Raw genomic sequence first — 22502 nt, forward strand, 5'->3', positions numbered from 1 at the left:
ATTCCCCTGGAGGTGAAGAGGTATAAAAATGAAGAAATTCCCCTTAGGCTGGCCCCAGTAACTCAGAATTAAATAAGAGGAGGGGCTAGCAGCCTCCTAGAGACTAAAACAACTTCAGAGACTAAACCTACTTTTCCAAGGATGGAAAATTTATTCAGATAATGTTTGAGAATTCATATATGCCACAATAGGATAAGAATGAAAAGGTAGAAATCTCACACTCTTCCTTATACCTGCCCAAGTGCCCAACCAGATCCAAACACAGCATCACTATCACTTGCCATTTTGCTGAGTGGAGACCCCCAGGCACTAATCACACAGGCCAACTGCCTATGTCGTAAAACTGTACAACTTTTCCCTTCAAAGCTGTACGTCTCTTTCTCTGACTACACTGGCGATTCTCCAGTTAATTCAATACTGTAAAGGCTGCAGCAGCATGCAAAAGAATTTCATTTTATTTCTGTTTTTAAAGAAAGGTCTCCAGGAGATGGTGGGTTTTACAGTCCTGTCTGGATAGAGGTTTGATTTGCTCTCGAATGTTCCTAGTGAGACTAGAAGGAAAGCACAAGATGCAGAGGTCCATTCAGTATAATCTTCTCCCTCATTCCCATCTTCACCAACAAATCAAGCAGAATACTTGCTTGCCGAACCCAACTTGGAAGTTGGATTTTCTTTAGGTTTCTTTGACTCAGGTGCAGATTGGGAGTCTTGATCCTTTTTGCCATCTTTCCTATCTGTCTCCTTTAGGTGGTCTTTGTTCCCTCCATCTTCCGGACAACGGCTGGAGTTCCCACTTTGGCCCTTTGGGACACTCACCTCATTTACTTTATTTTCATCTTTCCTTGCTGGTCCTTCCCCAGATGGTTAAGCCTGAACTATTTTCCCCCCACTGGTAGGGGACTGCTGCTCTGTATCTGAGGTCTAAGATGGAGCAGGAGGGTTAGAACTTGGCTTCATTTGAGCATTCTCCTTTGGTGGAGGGGCTGGCATTACTTTTAAAGGCTGTTCAGGTTTGGGAGGCTTAGAAGTTGGAGAGTGACAGTCTTCCTCTTTATTGAGTGTTTCACTTTCTAGAAACTTTCACTCTCCTTCGTGCATTTCTGCCAGATGGGGCTGAGGTCCCAGTCTGTGATGACTCAATTCCTGTCCTGGACTGTTCTGTTCTTGAGTTTCTTCACTTCGCCAGCTTGCGTGTCTCTCCTGAGGCTGTTGTTCTAGTTTTGGCTCATGCAGCTGGTGTCGTAGTTTCTCCCATTCCTTCCGTAGCTGCTATTCTACTTCTTGGTCTCTAGCTGCTGTGTTAACAAGCTTTGACCCTCCAAAGACAGAGGCTGCTCACTGAACCAGAACCTCTGCTAGCAGAGGAATCTTCTTCGTTAGGAGTACTACGAGGATTTAGATTCAGTTTGGGTCTTGGGGGTGGGGTAGGGAAACTCTACCATCATGCTTATGATTATCCCAAGAGTAAACATCTCTGGAGCTCCATGACCCATCATCTCATGTGTCATACCGGTCTTCATAGCAGTCCCAGCCTCCTCTATAGTAATCATCCCTACAATACCCACTACCAAATGCTCTCCTACTACTGCCTATCCTGTTATCATAGTCTCTACTGCTTCAGTCCTCATAGCAATCTCGACCCCCATATCGATCTATATCCTGACATGGGGGCCATCACAATAGCACAGTGGCTATCTTACCCTCAAAGGAGCTACAGTTAGACTATCAGTTGACTTCTCAATAGCAAAAATGGGAGCCAAAACACAGGAGAATTATGTATCTTAAATGTGTTAAAAGAAAGTACCTGTCTAAAAATCTCTTTAAAAATAAATAAAATAAATAAAATAAATAAAAAAACATAAGGGAGGCCTGGCTGGCTGTCAGTAGAGCATTAGACTCTTGATTTTGGAGTTTTAAGTTTGAGCCCCATATTGGGTGTAGAGATTACTTAAACATAAAATCTTAAAAAAAAAAAAGTACCTGCCAACCTAAAATTCTACATCCAGCAAAAATATCTTTCAATAAAGAATGCAATCTCCTTTCTTGCTTTTTTTGGTTTGGGTGACAATGCCTAAAAGACAAAAGAAGTATAGTAATAAAACCTTAAAGAACCCTACTTCACTTCAAACTAATGCAACATAAGAATAGCCAGACATTTATGGAAAGAAGAACATTTAATGTTTTCTTGTACATCTCCTTAATACATACAAATGTTTTCTTTTATTATTAATTGGTTACTTATACAATTGTGTCACGACTATTCAACAGATAAGGAGACCAAGGGTTAGACACCATTTATATGCTTTATTGGATAGCCTTCCTACAAACTCATAACCACACTATGCCCAGTTTGGGAATTATTTACTGACTGCTAGGACAGTCAACAGTTCAAGACTGAACTCCTATGATCATAATTCATTTCACCTAAATATACCTAGAATTTTATTTCAATGGTTTAACATAAAATACTAAATTAACAATTCTGATTTTACATTTAACATTATAAAAACTAAGTATTTTGGAGCAAAACTATAAAGAATAGCAAATATGCTTTACAACTCCCATAACCTGAAGTTTGTTCTCCACTCCCCAGTTTCTTTATGAACTAAGTTAATCCAGTCTTTGAAATTTGCATCTGTTTCTTTAATTCCAAACTATTTATCTCAAGCACCCAGCTAATTGGCAGAATGCCTATTTCTTCACACAGCTTTCTATTACTGAGCTTCAAATTTTCTTCTTTATGACATTTCCCTTATGTTTTCTTCTGCAATAACCTTTTGGTGCACAATTAAAGGCCTCCCAAACTCAATCTTTGTTGAGGTTCCAACTGGCAAATGTCCTCCAAATAAAAAACAAAACAAAACAAAAAAAAGTAATTTTCCTTTCCCATTTTTACAATGTAGCCCAGTAGAAAATTGTTCAACTTTACTTGGTTCTAAGTTTTTAAACTATATAGCACTGTGGACATTTTCAAGATGAATGGAAGAAGGGGAGCCAAACTGATTCATGAAAGATATGGTTAAGGACTGAAGCTTTTGAAGTTAAGGAGCCTACAGCAGATTATCAAAATATGGCTTTACTTAGCTGGGGAGGAAAGGTTGAAACTTAAGAGTCAATATGGACCAATGGTGCAGTACGTTTATTCAAACACATGGAGAATGAAATAAAAGCAGGGAAAAATAAGGTACGAAAAAGAAATTGACTTGTTACAATTTTTTCGTATAAGCCATGGGAAATCAAATCTTATTTATTATTAAATTTACATTTTGATCATTATCTGAAATTCAAGCGGATAGAACACTAGCTATTTTTTTGTGTCTGGGGTAAAGGGAAAGGAGGTACTTATTCCAAGAGATGCTCAAATATATTTGCAAATGAAAATATTAGAAAGCAGTTTTATGGCTTTGACAAAGGTTTCCCATTTTGTTGACCCAATTCAATATTTTTACTTCCTCAGAAAATTATTCAAGTATTTGAGGATGCAGTTGGCACAATATCCCACCCATCAGAATACCTGTACCTCCTTTATCTCTTATCTTTTGAAATTCAGTTCAAACACTGTCAGCTCAATGATGCCTTCCTAGATGAATCCAGTCTGTAGCAATATCCCCCTTACTTTTTCATAACTCTTAGAGACTGTATCAAACATTCTGGCAGGTTATTATTTTGCACTTTGTTTCATGAAAACAGTCTCTACTCTCTCAAACTAAAAAAATATAAATCCTCTGTGACACCAAACATAATGCTGGACATACATACAGCATTTATTAAGTTTAGCTATGAAGTATTATGAAGGACCCCAGTAGCTCGAGATTTTCTATGTAGCATGTGCTTCAGAGAATTTTGGCAGTTAGGGACTTAGATTAAAGATATATCAGAACAGCAAGCACACTTTTTATTTTTTTAATGTTCATTTATTTTTGAGAGAGAAAGAGAACACACATGTAAATGGGAGAGAAGTGTGAGAAGGGACAGATGATCCAAAGTAGGCTCTATGCTGACATCCTACAGCCTGATGTGGGGTTCGAACTCACAAACTGAGATTATGACCTGAGCAGAAGTCAGATGTTTAACCAACTGAGCCACCCAGGCACCCCAGCAAGCACACTTTTTATAAACTGTGTGTTAATCTACATACCTCTCACTCTCTCTCTCAAAATAAATATTTAAAAGAATAAAACAAAAACATGTTAATTTAAAAAGAAAAATCTGCAACCATTTCAAAACAGCACACAAAAATCAAGGAGCCTCTATAGTAATGGTGTCTATAATAACTTATGAGTGCTTTTACTCACTTATTTATAACCTTTCTATGTAATAAAGTGCTTTAGGGGGCACCTGGGTAGCTCACTTGGTTAAGTGTCTGACTCTTGATGTCTGTTCCGGTCATGATCTTGGCAGTCGTGGGATCAAGCCCTGCGTCAGTCTCTATGCTGGGCTTGGAGCCTGCTTGAGAGCCCCTCTCTCTCTCTTTCTCTCTCACCCTGCCCCTCTCCCCAGCTCACAGTCTTTCTCTCTAAAATAAAGTTAAAAAAAAAAAAATGTTTTTTTAAGTGTTTTAAATCCCCCATAGCACCTACATAAGGCCCTAACCATATCTCTTAGTTCACCATCTCTTAGCTGATTTTTGGTCTACTCTAAATTTTGGCAAACTCTGAGAGGGTAAGAACGCTGAAAACATCAACTACCTTATACCTTATTACCTCTCTTCCTCAGGTCCTGAAACATAAAAAGGTATCTCTGAAAATAAAGACGACCTCAAAAGATTTTCAAACTCCTGGCAGATCTCAGAAATGTAGCAAGCTTCTGTTCTTCAAAATCAAAAAGGCATCAACTTCTCAACTAACTCTTTTTAAGCAGCCTCACCAATCAAACTTGTGAAAAGTGGAAAGCATTCATCAAGAATGTTCCTATTTCTGTTCCTTCTGAGTAATCTGAGGGAGCTCAGATTATCTTCTCTACTCATCTAATTACCAGAATTTCATTTTCCATACTATTAACTATAGTTCTGAGTTATAAAATTTTCACTATGTTTCAAAGTCTTTCCAAATCATGGTAGAGTTGAGGGTATCTAGGGTACACTGCTTTGGTTTCTGCTTAAATTTAAGAAGCCAGAAGCTCTAGCTTACCTATGGATTCCAGTTACATGTTACCGCATAATAAATTACCCCTAAAACTTAGCAGCTTAAAGCAACAACAGTTTTATTTTCTCCCAATTTTGTTGGTCAGAAATTCAGAAAGGATACAGTCAGCAATTCATCTGTTCCGTATGGCATCAAATGAGGTCACCTGAGGTCTTGAAATCATTAATAAATAGACTGAAGAGCCCAAGATGGCTTCACTCACGTCTGGCACCTTGGCAGAGATGGCTAAAAGGCTGAGCTCCGCTGGGACTGTCGAGAAATGCCAAGACATGGCCTCTCCAGTATGGCAGTTGCTAGTTTATGCCAGGCTTCAGAACAGACCTCTCCACCAAGCAGATCTGAGCAAGTCTAGCTAGACTTCTTACATGACATCTCAGGATTCCCAAAGAAAGTATGCCAGATACAGGAAGTAGAAGCTGCCAGTTTCTTAAGGTCTGCACTCAAAAACTGGTACAGTGTCACTTCCATCAAATTCTACTGGTCTAAGTATTTACAAAACCCATGGCATTCTTTACCCTTTACACTCTTTATCCTATTACATAGTAACCTTTTAGTCTTCTGAGAGCTAGAAAAATAACTGAATTTCAAAAGCACCTCCCATTCCACCCTTTGAATCCAGATGTAAAAACTACTCATGATCAGGAACCATCCAGTTGTCAGTCTAGCAACTATCTATACATACTGCTAAACTGACATAAAAAGAACTGGACTAAAATTAAAATCTGCACTTATTCATTGTAATAAAAATTCTAGTATTCCAAATTCTATTAGCTTATCTCATACAACTCAAGTTCTTATATATTTTTTTGTTATTATACACATATTTGTAGCAATCATTTTTAAATCACTCAAAGGGATATTTGGGGAAAGAACCCAATGTTCTCTATGTACACCATCTTTTGCAAATCTCACAAAGAAACTAGAAAGTAACAAATAAGTTATAGTTACCTTTTTTTTTTTTTAATTTTTTTTTTTTCCAACGTTTTTTATTTATTTTTGGGACAGAGAGAGACAGAGCATGAACGGGGGAGGGGCAGAGAGAGAGGGAGACACAGAATCGGAAATAGGCTCCAGGCTCCGAGCCATCAGCCCAGAGCCTGACGCGGGGCTCGAACTCACGGACCGCGAGATCGTGACCTGGCTGAAGTCGGACGCTTAACCGACTGCGCCACCCAGGCGCCCCTATAGTTACCTTTTATTATGTGCTTACTATCTGCCAAACAGTGCTCTAAGTACTTTACATGTATTAACTTTATTAAAGCTTCCTAACCTTATGAGACAGTATTATTATATTTTCTATTTTTCAGACGAGAAAACCAAATTGAAGAAAAAATATAACCACCATTAAGAGGCAGCTCCAGTATTCAACCCCAGGTAGTAAGGCACCAGAACCTGTCTGTGCTCTCCACCCCTAGGCCATATGACATACAGATTATCCCCACTTAGACATCATGCTGCCTCATCCTACTACCCTCGACCTTGGTGCAGATCAAAGTAGGACCATATTTATATACCTCAAATCTTGTATCCTAACACCCTAAGTCTAAAATGAAAAACCCCAAACATTTTCTGTTACTGGGCTGTTTGTATCTAACTCAGATTAGGAATTACGCAGTCTCTGCCTAGGTTTCTCTACTCTTAACCCTAAATCAGCCACAGACACTTGACTGAACTGTAAACAGTTTTCTGTCCTTCCTCTGAGGAATTTAGTATACCTATTTGAGATACATCTGCCTATATACCTATGTATGGTTTAAATGTACACGCAGGATTGTCTTGGCTCCCCTGCAACATTGTTTTCCTTTATAGGAGAGGGAAAAAAGAGGCAGAAAAAATGTCAGAGACCCAAAGGACCAACAAAGGTATGATGAGACAATCTAATGAGCTCAGTAAAAAAGCCCAAGTTCAGCTCTTAAACTTTGAGAGTACTGAAATTCATAATGACACTGCATACACCAAGTCTTTGGTGTAAAGCATTTGTGAATTATCTCGCCTTGCATTACACTGAAAGTCTATAGATAACTACTGGTATTTGTTATTCCTTAAATTTATATCTTAATTAGTTTGACAAGTTGATTTTAAATAATGAAAGCCATCTCTGAAAGGTCCATTTAGACTTGTGCAGATAATCAGCATCTGCCTCTAATCAAACTGAGATGATTAGCAAATTAAACCCTTTAATTAGCATTTTGCATAATTTAGACAAATTATGCTTCTTAGGTTTAAGAAGGTGAAACAGGGTGAATTTATCAGATATTCCTTTAAATCTTTATTAATTATCAAATTTTACATATATACAGTAAAAATAAAGAAACACAAATTAAACTCAGTTTGCTAAAATCTAACACTTCACAACATTTAAGCTAATTAGGTCATTTGGAGCAAAGTAACACAATACTCAGAAGAAAAGAAAAATATTTCATTTCAATTATCCTCCATCAACTACCCAGGAGGTCAACTTTATTCAAACTTGATTCAAACAGCATTTTTTAAGGAAAAAAGGAAGGAAGGAGCACGCTTCTCTCCACTTCTGCCATTCAGTACCACAGGAGCCAAGGCTAATTTCACTAAGCATTCAATCATACAGTTTTAAAGAAATGCACTCATAAAAAGGTAAGTAACCTGTCAATTTTGTTAGACAAGAGACCATAGGACAATATAAAGTAGCAAAGCTCATCACAAGAAACTAAGATAAGCCATTACTTTTATCCACAGGCACTACATTCTCTCACACACAGAGTGATGCTTTTTTTTTTTTTTCAAGTATCTCCTCTCTTAAAGGACCAAAACACCCTATTAGCTAACAAAAGTACCAATTTCCAGGATTTGATAAACAAGTAATAAATAACAAAAGCTTAAGAGACAGTAGAGGAAGCATGTATCATTTCTAACATATATTAAACCCCAGCTTCTGATAAAGATGTGGTCTTGGAAAGAGCCCCTCTGTTCTAGAATTAATCCTCTTACCAAAAAGAGGCCGTGAAATTCAAAAGTAGACTTTTCTCATGACTACAGACATCAACCTACTAAAAACTTTCAAACAAATTATCTTTATCCTTCTATAAATACTACCCAAAATGTAACTCTTCACAGTGTGTGCATGTGCCTATGTGCCTGTGTGTCAAAGGGAGTGGTAAATAATAAGAAAAATAATCATATTAAGCTTATGTTAAAAAGGGACACTAAGGGGCTCCTGGGTGGCTCAGTCGATTAAGTGTCCAACTTCGGCTCAGGTCACGATACCACAGCTGGTGAGTTTGAGCCCCTTTGTGGGCTCTGTGTTGACAGCTGGGAGCTTCAGATTCTGTGTCTCCCTCTCTCTCTACCCCTCCCCCACTTGTGCGGGCCTATGTGTGTGTGTGCACGCTCACTCTCTCTCTCTCAAAAATAAATAAACATTAAAAAAATTTTTTTAATAAAAAATAAAATAAAAAGGGAACTAAAATGAATTCTAATTCATTTGAAAGGATATACAACAAACCAAATGAAAACTGACACAGAATAAGCAAGAAACTATCTTTCCCAAATCCAAATTTCAATCTATCTGTATGCAGATTCTACTGCATCCCCGAACAACCTGGATCTAGAGACAGCACAAACAATACCTCTGATATACACTAATCAACAAACAATAGCTCTGATATACACTAATCAACAGTACCAAATCTTTTCTTCAAAGACTTAATCAAGTGGCAATATTTGTAATATAATTCAGTGTTTTGCATCTACAGGCACTCAGAAAATATTAGTCAGTTCAATGACTGGAAAAATCAAGTCTACATTCCAAACGCAGTATTCTGGTATTTCATAGTAGGTCTCAAAGGAAGAATCGGCAACCTGATTTGGAACAACTACAGCTCTGAAGCAACAGGACACATATCCAGCTGAAAATACTTATTTCTCTTAACCACTGAAATATCAACAGGACATCTAACATGCAAAAATGAAAAGTTAAACTTTAGGAATACAAATGCCCAACATTTAGCCTTATTCATTTGCTATTTAGCAAACCCCAGCAGCCATTTACTATTAAAGCAGAAGGAAAAACATATAAACACCTGCAAACCATGAACTTCAATTCATTTCACTACTCTTCCCTTCCACACTGAATGGACGATTGGAAGTTTAAGTACAGTGCTTTGGCTCCCCCAAATGACACGTCTAGAGCATAATAACCCTGTCACAGAGAAATGAAACAAGCCAAATACAGCTGGGTTCCTTGTATCATTTTCATCAGAAGAAACCTGGCCAGTACTAAATTCAGTTTTAATATCATCACTGGTTTACTCCACTCTCAACCTAATCAAAGAAAAATATTATATATTCAATCAAGAGTTTGTCTCCAAGTGCCAAAAGGAGAATGGATTATATAATTAAGAAAAGAGGAGAAAAGTGAAAGTCAAAGTATTGTACCAAGGGCTCCTGGCTGGCTCAGTCAGAAAAACCTGAGACTCCTGATCTCAGGTTGTGAGATAGAGCCCCACGCTAGGTGTAGAGATTACTGAAGAGAAGAGAAGAGAAGAGAAGAGAAGAGAAGAGAAGAGAAGAGAAGAGAAGAGAAGAGAAAAGGTACTGTGCCAAAGTTTGCATCACTGAAGTATTAATAGTCAAGAAAAGTGACAGCTTTCTATAAAAATTCCTTAAAGTAATTAACCACAAAGATTAGTTCCGAGATCACAACTGACCAGACTTTCAAAAACCAAAAAGTTCTAATTTGAAAAATAAAAAAATACCACTGCTAATAAGATCACTTGTTTAATTTTAAACATACATTACAACTTCTAGAGTTAGTCAGTTGTTTTCGTATGCATTATCAAAGTGATTACTAAATAATAGCCAACCTTTAGTAAGTTTATAATATGCCAAGTACTATGCAATATACATAGATTATTTCACTCAATTTCACAATAATTCTATGAGGAATATACTATGATGTTCTCTATCTTATTGTAGAAGAAAATGAGGCATCAAAAGGTTAGGTAACTTACCCAGGGTCATAAATTATCCATTGTGAGATTAATTTTCCCAGTTCTCGCTCATACACTCTCCCTTAGCAATGATCTATCCCACAGTTTCAAACACTAATATTACATAGCATTTTTATTATATATTTTCAAACATAACTTCTTGAACACAGCCTAATACTCTGAATTACCCACTGCCTATCTCCATTGGCCCACCAGCACTCACAAGCAGGATGTTCACAAGCAAATGTACCATCTTATCCCAAAACCATACTCCTATTTTTATATTCCCTACCATCACTAACACACTATTTTGTACCCTATATACCAAATAGCTTGGAGTCATCTTCATTTCACATTCCATTAGTCATCAAATCTTCAGGCTACTTCCATGTCGACCATATCTGCCTCCTTCTTTCCACTGCCACAGCCATTGCTATAATTCAGACCCTCATTCAGTCCTTCATTTGGACATTTACTCAACAAATTTCTCCTTGTTAACCCAGAAATTGGAAACATCCTAACAGAAATCTGCCCTAAGTCTCAACATTCTTTTACTTGAGATCTTTTTTCTTTGAGCTTTTAAGTTTAAAATAATTATAGACTCACAAGAAGTTACACTGCAAAAATACTAGAGAGTTCCTGTGTACCCTTCACCAAGGGTCCCTCCATGGTTACATCTTACATAAAACTACAGTACAATATCTAAATCAGGACAAATGACGTTGGTACAGTGCATGTGGACAGTTCCATGCCATTTCCTCACATCTGTAGATAGATGCAACAACTACAATTGAAAGGAATTATTTTTACTCTGAGGTTCTTAGGGCTAATTAATCTCATTGAGGCTTTAGTAGACTCATTCTCACATTCAGCTAGTAGACAGGTCCACTAAAAGATACACGAAATGATGTCTAATATTACCTGACAATCCTGAATCTCAATTTGGGTCTCAACTCTGCACTTCCTTATCCATTCAGCTACTGCCATTATCTTTTATCATACTAGATTCAAACATGTCAGTCCACTCCTCAAAAAGTTTCAACAATTCCCTCCTACCTTTATTCTATCTCACTAGCCTCATCTTCCACTCTCCCCCATAATCTAACAACAAACTTCGTTGTCATAAAAACGTACAACCAAAACCAAGATTAATGTGGGCAATACATGAATGTACTTCCTTGAAATAAAAAAGGGGAAGAAATCATTAAAATAACACTAAATGAACAGAGTATATGATATCTAGGAGATCTCACAGTAGGGGTGATGCTGTGGTTAGGAAAAATACAATTACGGAACTATGCATGTTCAAGCTGGAAAGAAGAAAGAGTAACACACTACATTAAGGAAGAACAGGCTGCTGTTGCTAGGAAAAAGAGAAAAGAAGGGTCCAAGGCCCTCTATCACCAACCAGTCCTCGGAACAGAGCTCCATCAGCCACTAAGCCCCCACAAAGAAGCATAAGAGATCCCATCCAATTCCATCCCTCAAGTTTATGTTCAGGATCTGTAAGCTGTTACATGTTACAAGTTAAAGAAATTTCAGAGGTCCCTAGGTCCAAAGGCAAAGTTATCTCAATGGTTTGATGCTTTGAATTCCTCAATTGTTTATACACATCATCATCATGCATTAAAATATAAATAATTTTTTTAAAAACTAGAGTTTTTGTGATTAATACTCAAGACTATTTTAAGTCATTGTCATAAACATATAATTTTTAGGAATTACTTCTATACAAAAGTGACCCAAAGACCAGACACCTCACTATATGAACACCACAATCTAAAGAGAAAAGCACCTTGACTCTATGTTCTACAAAGACATGTCCAAGGAGAAGAGAAAGAACTCAATGTCCCACCCCAGGCCCACCAAGTGATCTGTGAGCAGACAACCAGTTTTTTTTGTTTTTTTAATTTTTTAATGCTTATTTAATTTTTGAGAGAGAGAGCAAGTGAGCAAGCTTGAGTGGGGGAAGGGCAGAAAGAGGAGGAGACAGAATCTGAGCTGTCAGCACAGAACCCGATGCAGGGCTCTAACTCACGAATTGCAAGATCATGACCTGAGCCGAAGTTGGAGGCTTAACCAACTGAGCCACTCAGGCACCCCAAACAACCAGTCTTAATTCTCCTCATCTGTAAAGTCTGCTTGCCCTATTCCACTAGGATACTGGGAAGTTCCGTATTCACAATGCATGAAGACTTTTGAACTGTTATGAATGGGACTACAAAGAAGTATTATTTTGATGCTACTTTTGGCTGTTTCCTTCATCTACTATGTTCACGGTTATTGTGCATACTAGAAGTAGGCAATATTGAGGGTTTAAGAAGTTTTGTTTTGTTTTTAGAGAGAACACGAGCACGGGAGGGGACAGAGGGAGAAAGAGATTTTTTTTTTTTTTTTTGTGAGAAAGAGCAGGCACAAGTGAGCAAGGGACAGAGAGAGAGAGAGGGGGGGCAGAGAGAGAGAGAGAAGGGGAGGGGGAGAGAGGGGGAGAGAGAGAGAGAGAAAGAGAGAGAGAGAGAGAGAGAGAGAGAGAGAGAGAGAGAGAGAGAGAGAGAGCGGGGATGACCCGAAGCAGGGCTCGTGCTAACCCTAAGTGGGGCACAAGCTCACCCCAAGTGGGACTCACGCTCACCTGAAGCGCAGCTCAAGCTCACCCCATGTGGGACTGGAACTCACAAACCATGAGATCATGACCTGAGCTGAAATCGGATGCTTAACCCACTGAGCCACCCAGGTGTCCAAGAGAAGGAATCTTAAGCAGGCTCCATGCTCAGTGCAAAGCCCATTGCGGGGCTAGATCCCATGACCCTTAGATCATGACCTAAGCCAAAAACAACCGTGAGATGCTCAACTGACTGAGCCACCCAGAAACCCCAAGAAGATTATTTTTCACAAATAATCGGAAGACATCCAGATCTAACCTTAGTTATGGAAACAATGTGTCTGAGGTGACAGCTACTTTAGTGTTAGTGACATAATCTGTTTTTTAAATAGGGGTAACTCCATAACTAAAATATAAAGAAACATAAAAGCAATCTAAAATAAAATAATTTTGACATACATAAGTAATCACGTACAGTGCATTAAATGCCATAATCAAGTAGTTAGGTACTGTACCCACTCCTAGAAACACTGCGAATGCAACACCCACCAACGCAGACTGGTATAGTGAGTGTGTGGTGCCTCAAATGCCATATCAGTGAAGTGCTTTTCCAAGAAAGTGAACTTACAGAAACATATGGAACAAAACAAAGTATAATCTCCCATCAATTCACACAGTAGTTGCATTCCAGGAATTATCAGGATACACAAAAACCAAGGGGAAATATTTTATATTTATAGAATAGTGTTTGGTTCTAGATTCAGATCATTAGAAACAGGTTTTTTTCTTTTACTCCACATAAGTTTTTTTTTTTAATTATTTTTAATGTTTCTTTTTGAGAGAGAGAAGAGTGAGAGGGGGTGAGAGGGGGAGAGAGGGGGAGAGAGGGGGAGAGAGGGGGAGGGAGGGGGAGGGAGGGGGAGGGAGGGGGAGGGAGGAGGAGGGAGAGGGAGGGAGAGGGAGGGAGAGGGAGGGAGAGGGAGGGAGAGAGACAGACAGACAGACAGACACAGAATCTGAAGCAGGCTCCAGGCTCTGAGCTGTTAGCACAGAGCCCAACGCAGGGCTCGAACCCATGAACTGGGAGATCATGACCTGAGCCGAAGTCAGACGCTTAACCAACTGAGCCACCCAGGTGCCCCTGCACATAAGTTTTTTAAAGGAACCTTAAAAATCAAGAAGGGGAACACTGGGTAGCTCAGTGGGTTGAGCATCTGACTATTTCAGCTTGGATCATGATCCCAGGGTTGTGAGATCAAGCCCCATGTTGAGATCCACACTGAGCGTGGAGTTGGCTTGAGATTCATTCATTCATTCTTTCTTTCTTTCTTTCTCTCTCTCTCTCCCTCTCTCCCTCTGCCCCTCTCCCCTGCTCTCTCTCTCTCTCAAATTAAAAAAAAAAAAAAAAAAAATCAAGGACATGGGAAGATTCACTGTAGAGAATTATCCAGTGCATTGTAGACACTCCAGCATCCCCATCTCCCTTCTATGAAATGCTTGTAGCACCCACCAGTCACTATAACAACCACCAGAAACACCATAAAGATGTCCAAAGTATCCAGTAGGGGAGTAGCTCCTTGAGTCTAGAACCCATAGAAGGCCCAGTCTGTAACAACCAGTGGACCTCCCTCTAAAAAACGTCCTCCTCCTTCCTTGTAAGGCAAGAACAAAACCAAATCAAGCCCATAATCTTTTATTACTGGCCTGTTAAATTCTTATCTCAAGCATAAAATCTCTTGAATTTTGGTCTCCAATGACCCTTCTATGTTACACGAGTCTATTGCTGAACATGAACTAAAACATACAACGTGACCAAAGAAAATTTCAAAAAAAAAAAAAAAAAAAAAAAAAAGAAGCACCAAAGAAGAACCGCAACATAGGGTATAGAAAAGCCATGGGCTAGATAATGAGACCTTCAACAACTAAGATGTGAAAATATATAATGTTTTCCCTAGAGGTAGCACACATAGTACACTGGGAAAACTTATGGCATATTTAATATACTTTGTTTCCATTTCTGCCAAGAACTGTGAGCTAAAATAAAACACCTTAGTAAAATTACAGTTAATGCTTTAATTTCCTACAATAATGTAAATCTCTAATCTCACACCTGTGTTTGCACATCCCTTTTGATGGGCACTGTCACCTTAAATGTCAGCATCTATTCCACTTGATTTCAGTGCTAGTTAAGAACTAGCTGGGAAGAAATGTGCTCATAATTTTAGTAACATACTTTGTGATTTACACATTTCAAAAAATCTAGAGGTTGGACTTTTGAGTTCCAGTTCTATCATTTAACTCTGGGGAGGTTATTTCACCTCTCTAAGCTCTCCCCAAAGCACTACTATAAGGAGTAAATTATACAATCCATAGAAAGCATTTAGCTTAGTGCCTGGCAGTTAGTAAACACATCACAAATGTTAGCTATTTAGTGACTAACTTCTGTCTCCTTAGATCACTGTAAAGACCCAAAACTTAACAAGTCCACTGCTCATTTATTCACCAACAAGTATTCCTTCCTTGGGGAACAAGAACCCCATACAAGCTCCAAAACAGTCCTCTGTATTTTCTAGCATTCATACAGGGGTGTCAACTCCCTGGATCAACTAAACGAAACTAAAATATATTTGGCTATTAGACTCCAGTATAGTCAACAGAAGGATTCTCTTGCCCAAAAACCTTCATGAGACACTGGATTTAGAAGAACAACACTTTGACCAGATATGAACAGGTGAAAAAGCCAGACAGCTGACAGGTATCAATAGTGAGAATATGGCACCACGAATCTGAAAGCCAAGGAGATTAGCAATCAGTGGCAATCAAATAGCAATCTGTTAGGAAGTAAACAGAGAAAAGGAAGTACAGAATAAGAATTTTAACTGCTTTATCTCTATGCCTTCAGAAGGGTGGGGAGTAGCAGGATAGATCTAGTGATTGAGCCTAGGCTAACTGTAGTTATGCAACTACTTCCTCCTGCCTTTATAACTGAGATTTAGCCACTCAATATGACTGAGAACACAAAATGATTTTTTTTCTGCAACTCCATCAGCCTTGTTCCTATTCTCATCCCAAAGACCTAGGATAGGCACTCTGAGCTAGGCTCAGAACTAATCCATAACACAACTTCAACTAAAAAATGATTAAATTTTCAGGGAGTTGGTAGAAGTTGGGAGTGGAGGGAGAAGAGGAAACAACAAAAAGTGAGGAAGATTATAGAATGAAAAAATAAAGTATATGTTTAAAAATCCAGTATCTTTTTTTGGAACACTTTCAGAAAACATGAGTAACACTTTACAATGTGAATGTTTAACCACTGAGGCATCTGGATGGTTCAGTCAGTTAAGCATCCAACTCTTGACTTCAGCTCAGGTCATGAACTCACAGTCATGAGATCAAGCCCTAGAGCCTGCTTGCTATTCTCCCTCTCCCTCTGCCCCTCTACTGCACACACTCACAAGCATGAGTGCTCTCAATCAATCAATCAATAAAAATGCTTAATCTCAGAGAATATGAGAACACTAAAGATGTTATTAAGTAAATTAATTTCATTCTTTTGAGTTCTAAATAGTAACATATATATAACATTATACGACGATTAGGTGAGAAACTTCAGCTAGGTCACAATCATACTTTTTCAAGGGCAAAGCTAGAGGCATGAAGTCAATACCAATAAGAGCACAATGAATTGTGTATTCAAAAGCTATACAAAAACTTTAAAAAAGAAAAATGACTTTCATAAGTAATTTGAAAATTTTTGCATATGTTAATTTTAGCCTTCAAGGGTAATTCAGCTTGAAGTTTCACATTTAGTCATAGCATCTCTAGGTTTAAACTATCTTATAATGAGCAAAATCTAATTTTGTAGCTTGATCAGGAAAATCCAAATTCTGTGAAGTTCTAAAATTATTGCCACTAAAGACCATCTGCTATGGTGTATTTTTACAATTATATACATAAATGGTGACGCCTCAATTAACTAAAAAATTCAATGAATCTTTTCCTCACTCTCCAAATATAATACTAGAGCTGCCAAAAATATATATATAAACTAATACAAGGTTAGCTTCCATAATTATCTGGCGTCAAAAAAAAAAAAAAAAAAAAAAAACCACTGTCAGGATGTAAGTATTGTATTTGTGTAGTGTGCTTACAGAGGGGAAGCCCTGGTAATGCCTTCACTTAAATCATTTGGAAAGAAGTTAAGGGTATGCAGTTGTAACAGGAACACATAAAGGGCTCTGCGTAAAACATAAATTGTTCTGTACAGAATACAAAACAAATTGAAATCTGCTAACCAGCATAATTCCTCAAATTCAGTTCAACAGAAAAAGGTCATTTCATTTATAACATATATCACCTGATATTTAACCCTGAGAAACGAAAAGTATCTCATGTTACTGTACTCATCTTAAAGATTACCTCGAGTTTATTAAACACAAATTGAACTAATATTTTCTCTGCAAGTTAACTCATTTACTCAACACTCAGCATCATGCTTGAATCTGTTAAGCAGTGCAACTTAAACTTGCCTACTTCAGGGGTGCTTGGGTGGCTCAGTTGGTTAAGTGTCTGACTTCAGCTCAGTTCATAATCTCACGGTTCATGAGTTCAAGCCCTGTGTCGGGCTCTGTGCTGACAGCTCGGAGCCTGGAGCCTGTTTCAAATTCTGTGTCTCCCTCTCTCTCTGTTCCTCCCCTGTTCGCACTCTGTCTCTGTCTCTCTCTCTCTCTCAAAAATAAAGATCAAAAGAATTAAAAAAAAAAAAAAAAAAAAAAAACCTGCCTACTTCCAATTCTTAGAAGTAGGCATAAAACATAAAACAACTTACTTCTCCATTATAAAAATCAACTTGGGGCGCCTGGGTGGCTCAGTCAGTTAAGCGTCCGACTTCGGCTCAGATCACGATCTTGCAGTCGGCGAGTTCGAGCCCCGCGTCCGGCTCTGGGCTGATGGCTCAGAGCCTAGAGCCTGGAGCCTGCTTCGGATTCTGTGTTTCCCTCTCTCTCTGCCCCTCCCCCGTTCATGCTGTGTCTCTCTCTGTCTCAAAAATAAATAAACGTTAAAAAAAAAAAAAATTAAAAAGAAAAAAATCAACTTGACCTTTCATCTGATTATTAATCCTTTCTCCCTTAGTTCGTTTTAAGTCTGCAATTTCCAGCAAAAGTTAACAGTATGAGTCTTACCACCCCATTTCACTCTTCTCCAGGCCCCTTTCCACTCACATCATAGTCAATGGCTTGTCAGAAGCCCTATGAAAAGCTTCCATGCTCAAACACATTTGTTGCCTAGTGTATTCCATTCTCACATCTGCATGTCCTGTCTCAGCTATATAACATCAGATTCTGAAATTTACTTGTTGCCTGAAATTTAGTCTGCATCAAAGGGAATTAAAGGTACACGTTTCTCCATTTTGCAGGCATATTAAAATCAGTTCACAAGTTACTAAGAGGCTTATGATAATTTGTAAACACATCCCAGAGGGTAGCTACAAACAGAGGCATATACATCAGATGAATGGCATTTTCCTACCTTATGTAACAGAAAGAGCTGACCACAATGATGAATGCACAGTCCGAAAGAGCTACAACAATCCAAACTAGATCAACTAAGAATGAAAACAATATAAGAACCAAAATGATCAGAAAACCCTGACTACCTCAAGGCCAACTTGCAAATACCTAAGAAATAATGTAATACACAAGTGAACACCAAAAACTATTTTAAAACTCAACACATGAAACTATCAAATAAATGTAAAATCAATGTTCCAATGTTAACTGGAGAAATGCATCCCCAAGTTCCTAATAAATTCACACAACTGACATTTCCAATAACAATGACAAATTAAACATTAATTCATGTGCAGTGAAAAGTTATCAGCCAAAAATGACATGAAATAATTTCTAAGACAGAAGAAATTAAGTTTTCAAACTATAAGGGATAAGAAACAAATTTCACATCAGATTCAGGATAAGGAAAATTATTTTAAAATGGGTAAAAATAAGCAATACAAAGTTTTACATGTACTTGTTTTCAGTGAGCCACGCAATAATGTTACCATCCACAATCGCCTTCACTCAAAAACCCTCACTTCCTAAAAAGATTTGCCAAGTGAATAACACTAACTCTATTTAATATGCAATGGACTTCTCATTTGTGACACACAGAATACTCTCCATATCTTTTAAGATGCTCATCTTCACTGTCATTCTGGGCTGTATAAATGAAATGCCTGCTACCATTAAATCCACTAGTATTTCAAATCAGGTAAAAAATATTTTCTGACTGTTCCAAGAAGGTTTTGTTTTTTGTTTTTTGTTTTTAAACATCAAGGCAAATTATAAACAGGTATCTGACTCTGAACTTCAACAGCACAGAGAACCTTTGTCTGCGAGGCTGACAGGTGTCAAAACCTGACCTTTCCCTAACTGGCCAAGTGAAAAATCACTAATAGCATATTTGACCTTACCCACTCACCTTTAATGTGACACAAGGTTAAGTCAATCAACTCAGCAATGAGATCCAAAACAGCCTCCAAAGACAATATTTACTGATTTCTAATCCTTCCTAGAAATTACAGATTTAAAATCCAAATTATTTACATGTAAGTCCAAGAATGAAAAAAAAGCTTTTCCTTTCTGAATACTTCACATTAACATTTTGTGTTTTATATATCAGAATCTACTATGCACTAGGAACCCAAACACAGACTTCAAAAGCCAAATTATCAAAACACAGCCAGAATGAGAAATACAAGAATCTGAATCTGATAACTGGCCCCATTCCCCTCCCCCAAATTTTTATCCAATAAAATTACATCAGCTATGGCAAACTGAACAAAAAAAATTTAAGAAAAAAACTACGCAAAAAATTGTTCCTTTCTCTGTAAATATTTCTCCATTATGCAAACATAATGCAATTTAGTTATAACAATGCATCTCCTAACGTAAAAATATATTTATTTTACAGAAACAGATCCACATAGAAGTCACTGCAGCCTTAGGGACAACTGGGTGGCTCAGCAGGTTAAGCATCAGACTTCTGCCCAGGTCATGATCTCATCGTTCATTAGTTCAAGCCCAGTATCGGGTAAGCATGAGCCCCACTTCAGGTGAGCCCCGCTTCTCTCTCTCTACCTGCCCCTCATGGCATTCTCTCCCTCTCTCTCTCTCTATTGCTCTCTTCCCCCACCCTCACTTGCACCCTCTCTCTCTCAAAAAATAATGAATAAATAAAATTTAAAAATATTTTTTTTTAAAAAGTCATTGCAGCTTTAATGAAACTGTAAAGATAAACAAAGACATACAAACACAGAGTCCAGGTAGACTCTAAGATGTGTGTGCCAGGAACCCAGCTTCTGTAGCCTTGTGGCTCTCCACTCCCCGATGTTTCCTTCTGCCTCAACTTGGGCAGCAGGATCTATTATACATCAGAGACCAGTTTATGCAATAAATGCAAATAACGTTTCCCTAACTCTTGCTTTGCCTTAAGTCTAAAAGCACGTGTTTAAGCCCAACAGTTTCAAATGCAAACCAAATATTCCAATCAAAGTGAAAAAAAACTGTGCATGTTTCTATTAACGAAATGGTAAAAGTTGGTAAATGGGAAGAGCCACAGGAAACTAGAGGTGAGCTAATCAAAAGCACCTGAATTCAAGCGCCTTAATTACCAGCACCAGTTGCCATGAGAGTATACCAGAAGGAAAAAGTCTCAGCCAGGAAAGTGATACAATGTATCACAGGAATGGGTTTTCTGCCAAGCTCCTGCAATGCTTTCTCACTTTCTTCCATGAAAAGTGAGCTACAAACACCAGCTACAAACACTTGATCAAGTTTTACATTCCAGTTTATTTCAGAAACAAAAAACGTGTTTTTCACTCTACACACCTTCAACCAACATTCTAATAAACCCCCAGGAGGACTATCTACATCCCATCTCCCAAATGAGAATCACTGAACTAAAAAAACAGTCACACTAGTAAGCCAAAAGTTACTATTCCTTTTAGAAATTGCAAGCCTCCGACTTCAGCTCAGGTCACGATCTCACTGTCCGTGGGTTCGAGCCCCGCGTCGGGCTCTGTGCTGACGGCTCAGAGCCCGGAGCCTGTTTCAGATTCTGTGTCTCCCTCTCTCTGACCCTCCCCCATTCATGCTCTGTCTCTCTCTGTCTCAAAAATAAATAAAAAAACGTTAAAAAAAAAAATTTAGAAATTGCACAGGACCCCCTGTGACATACAAATGTAGACATTAATTTTCCCTACAATCAATTTCCCAATCATCTATATTTCTACATCTTACTTTAATGCATGTTTATTATAATGCACCTCAAACGACTTGCAGAATGAAATAAAATATAATTATAGCAAACACACTGGAAGCAACCACAATATTAAAAACCAATCATGACCCAACACACATTAGTTTCAGGGATACAATAGAGTGATTTAAAAATTCCACACATCACCCACTGCTCATAACCACAAGTGCACTCCTTAATCCCAATCACCTTTTTCAATCCATCCCCCGACCCACCTCCCTTCTGGTAACCATCAGTTTGTCCTCTATAGTGAAGAGTCTGTTTACTGATTTGTCTTTTTTCCCTTTGCTCACTTGTTTTGCTTCTTAAATTCCACAGATGAGTGAAATTATATGGTATTTGTCTTTCTCTGACATTTTGCTTAGCATTGTACTCTAGCTCCATTCACGTCATTGCAAATGGCAAGATTTCATTTTTTATAACTGAATAACATTCCATTGTAAATATATACCACATCTTCTTTATCCATTCATCAACTGACGGACAGCTGGACTGCTTCTATAATTTGGCTGTTGTAAATAACGCTGTAATAAACTAAGAGTGCATGAATTAGTGTATTTTTGTATTCTTTTGGTAAACACCCAGTAGTTTGATTGCCGGATCATACAGTAGTTCTATTTTCAACTCTGTGAAGAACCTCCATATTGTTTTCCACAGTGGCTATACCAATTTGCATTCCCACCAACAGTGCACAAGGATTCCTTTAGCTCCACATCCTCGCCAACACTTATTGTTATTGATTTTAGCCATTCTGACAGGTGGGAGGTGATATCTCACTGTAGTTTTGATTTGCATTTCCCTGATAAGTGATGAAAAACATCTTTTTGTACATCTGTTGGCCATTTGTAGGTCTTCTTTGGAGAAGAAGAATGTCTTCTGCCCATTTTTAACTGAATTATTTTTGGGGGGTATTCAGTTTTAGTTCTTTATACACTTTGGATACTAACCCTTTATCAGACATGTCATTTGCAATATCTTCTCCCATTCCACAGGTTGCCTTTTAGCTTTGTTAACTGTCTTCTTTGCTGTACATTAGCTTTTTATTTTGATGTAGTCCCAGGAGTTTAGTTTTGTTTTTGTTTCCCTTGCCTCCGAAGCCATATCTAGAAAAAAGTTGCTATGATCAAAGTCAAAGAACTCACTGCCTGTGTTCTCTGCTAGGATTTTTATGGTTTCAAGTCTCGAAAATAGATTTTGTTTTAAATTGCAGCAAAAGTATATTAAATCTAATTAACCCCAAACTTCTCCAACATATAGGCATTTGCTGCTACCTCTGTATCTGCCATAGTATTACTAGTTAACATATATGCCAACCACAGTACTAAGAACTCTACATATCCTAATCCATTTAAAACTCACAAATCTGTGAGGTGAGGATTAGGATTATCTTCATTTTATTTTTTATTTTTGAGAAAGTAGGGGAGAGGGGGAGAGGGAAAGAGAGAATCTTAAGTAGGCTCCACATTCAGCATG

The 22502-nt window shown here is 38.0% G+C and overlaps 1 protein-coding gene and 1 pseudogene across 1 annotated transcript in view; both read right to left on the reverse strand.

Annotated features, from left to right (window-relative positions):
- The window catches only part of PRIM2 (DNA primase subunit 2), a 353134-nt gene that overhangs the window by 313332 nt on the left and 17300 nt on the right, over window positions 1-22502 (reverse strand). The window lies entirely within an intron of this gene.
- Window positions 475-1665, reverse strand: LOC109271371 (eukaryotic translation initiation factor 4B-like; annotated as a pseudogene).

Source organism: Panthera pardus, unplaced genomic scaffold (assembly GCF_024362965.1).
Source record: "Panthera pardus isolate Hobbes unplaced genomic scaffold, ASM2436296v1 HiC_scaffold_17, whole genome shotgun sequence".
NCBI classification, from domain to species: domain Eukaryota; kingdom Metazoa; phylum Chordata; class Mammalia; order Carnivora; family Felidae; genus Panthera; species Panthera pardus.